The sequence below is a fragment of the Propithecus coquereli genome, unplaced genomic scaffold (assembly GCF_000956105.1).
Source record: "Propithecus coquereli isolate 6110/MARCELLA unplaced genomic scaffold, Pcoq_1.0 Scaffold71, whole genome shotgun sequence".
Taxonomy (NCBI): Eukaryota; Metazoa; Chordata; class Mammalia; order Primates; family Indriidae; genus Propithecus; species Propithecus coquereli.
Genome location: NW_012153174.1, coordinates 11,185,377 through 11,188,539, shown reverse-complemented (window position 1 = coordinate 11,188,539; position 3,163 = coordinate 11,185,377).

The window sequence follows — 3,163 nt, the reverse complement described above, 5'->3', positions numbered from 1 at the left end:
AAAAAAAAGAAGCAATTCGAAAGATTGTAATGTGCATTTGAATTAAATAAGAGAGTGAATAGAAATCATGTTAAAAAAGATAAAAAATAAATTTTAAGCATGATATATAGAATTGGAGTTAAAATCTCAACAGGTGGATTAAATAGCAAACTAGAAATAGCTGAATACAGAATTAGTGAACTGGAAGATAAATATGAAAAAATCACTCAGCATGTAGTACAGACAGATGAAAAGAACAGATAAGAGAGATTTAGAGATAGGGAGAAAGGATTGAAAATGTCAAATATTTATATTAAATAGAAGTTCCAAGAGTCAGAGAACAGAAGTAAGAGAGAGGGAGACCCAATTTGAAGGGTTAGCAGTGTAACTGTGACAGAATTGAAGGAAGACTTGAGTCTTCGAATTTAATGAACAGAATCAATATATTGGTATTTGTATTTTTGTGAGAATAATTTTGAAAATCATACTAAATTAATAATTTTCCAATGGATCTTAAGATAATGAGAAAACTAATATCAAAACAGAACCTATAGAAAGTTGAAATAATTGTAAATTGCTTTTAAATAGTCTCTGGGCTCAAGTAGGCAAAATTTTTCAAATTTTAAAGAACACATTGTATAGTATTATGGAATATTCTAAAAGATGATAAACTAGCATACCCCTGATAATAAAGCTTAGGACAGCACCAATAAAATTATACCCTAATGTCATTTTTTGAGAGAGAATAAAAATTTTTAAAGGTGCTTCTAAGTCAAATCATGAAGAATAGTCCAAAATAATTAAGGAGAGATCATTTCAGGAATATAAAACTGTGTCTGTGTCAATACAGTACATTACATTAGAACATACAATTTTAAAATCCATATGGTCTCTCAGTATGCCAAAATGACCTTTGGTAAAATTGAAAACACACTTAAAATGAAAATAACAACAACATTCTTAGTAGTCTTGATACAGAAACATCTTTTCTTACCATAGTATTCCTTTATTCATTCGATCAATAATTAAATTAATAAATATTTATTGTGTTTACTCCATTCCAGCTATTTGTTTAATAAAAGATACATAATCAATATTGTAGTGAATAATGAAGCACTGGCTTAAAACAGTTCGATAACCAGCAATTGTCCGACATCGGTGCCAAATACTACTAAACTCCCAGAGGACTTTTACCCACTGAATGTGGATATGATCTCAGAATTTTCTAGACATGGCTCTCATGGCAGCCAACAGTTACTCCGTTTGATTGGACTTGGCTTATGAGATGAGACCTCCTTGTGACCTTTCGCTAGAACTATGCCCATCTGGAAACCAAAGATGGCTCTATAATCACCAGTTAACATTGCTTTTGACTTTCAATGCAATATGCCAGATTGGGATGAGTGAGCGGGAGACACAAAATGAAGACTGCTCATTCTTATAATTGGAGTATTTTTGTCATTTCAGAATGTTGTTTAAAAGAGAGAATTATAAGAGGACGTGGCAATCATGAGGTCTCTGCACTGTCATAGCATGGTTGAGGAGGTCTTGACTATGGGTTTCATTTGCTCTGTGAAGGGTGAGCTTAGTTCGACTGTGAGTGTGAAACGGTAGGACAGCAGGAAATTAGATTTGGGTGGAAAAGTTCCGAAATAGTAATGGATTTCATAGAGTGGAAGAGATTCAGACAGATCATCAAACCAAAATTGTTTTGCAGTTTTAAGGACATAAATGAAATTTATAAAGCAAGTGTATACAGTTAAGATTAAATAGAACAATAAAAATAAAATGCTTATCACTTGGCAGGCATGTACTATAGAAAAGACTCTTATCTGTATGTGCCTACCTACCTACCTATCTAATCTATCTTATGTATGTATCATCTATTTATATCTCTCTATATCATCTCTCTGTATCTGTCATCTACCTCTCTCTATCATCTCTCCATCTCTGTCATCTATATATATTTATCATCTCTATCATTTATTTCTATGTATCTGTTTATCTATCATGTATCTGTCATTTATCATGTATCTCTATTTTTCTATCATCTCTCTATATCTATCTATCATCTATCCCTCTCTGTCATCTCTTTATCTCTATCATCTGTCTATCTACCAAACATTTATCTATTCTATTACTGCCACTATCATGACATAGGGGGCATGATTTCAGAGAGAAGAAATAACCCAATATTTCTGTTAAACGCCCTGAATTTCATTTTATGGAGAGTTGTTCTTTTGGTTATTATCACATTTTATGTCAATGGTATACTTTTATATACTATTTTATGTTTTAAACATCTGTTTATACCTTCTGACTGACCTATACTTTTTAAAGTAGGGGTTGTCTATGAATCCTCTTTTTAGTGGCTAGAAAACTCCAGGAGTCATTAATAATCTGTGGACTGTGTTGAATTGGTAGATCACTTTGGGTTGTATCAACATTTTAACAATGTTGATTCTACTGACCCATGAGCATGGTATGGTTTTCCACCTGTTTATATTCTCTGCTATTTCTTTCCTCAGTGTTTCCTAGTTCTCCCTGTAGAGGTCTTTCACCTCCTTATTTAGTTAAATATATTCCTAGGTATTTTATTTTCTTTGTTGCTATTGTGAAGGGTATTGAGTCTTTGATTTGGTCCTCAGTTTGACTGTTATTGGTGTATAGGAATACTACTGATTTGGTACATTGATTTGTAACCTGAGACTTTGCTGAATTTCTTTATCAATTCCAGTAGTCTCATGGCAGGATCTTTGGGGTTTTCTAAGTATAAGATATCTAGAAAGATATTGTCAACAAAGAGTGATAGTTTGACCTCTTCTGCCCCCATTTGGATGCCCTGGATTTCCTTCTCTTGATTGATTGCTCTGGCTAGGACTTCCAGCACTATGTTAAATATAAGTGGTGATAGAGGGCAACCTTGTCTGTTTCCATTTCTAAACGGAATGCTTTCAGTTTTTCCCCATTCTGTATGATGTTGGCTGTGGGTTTGTCATATATGGCTTTTATCATTTTTAGGTAAGTCCCATCTATGCCTATTTTGTTAAGTGTTCTTATCATAAAAGAATACTGAATTTTGTCAAATGCTTTTTCTGCGTCTATTGAGAGGATCACATGGTGTTTCTTTTTCCTTCTATTTATGTGAATTACATTTATAGATTTGCATATGTTGAACCATCCC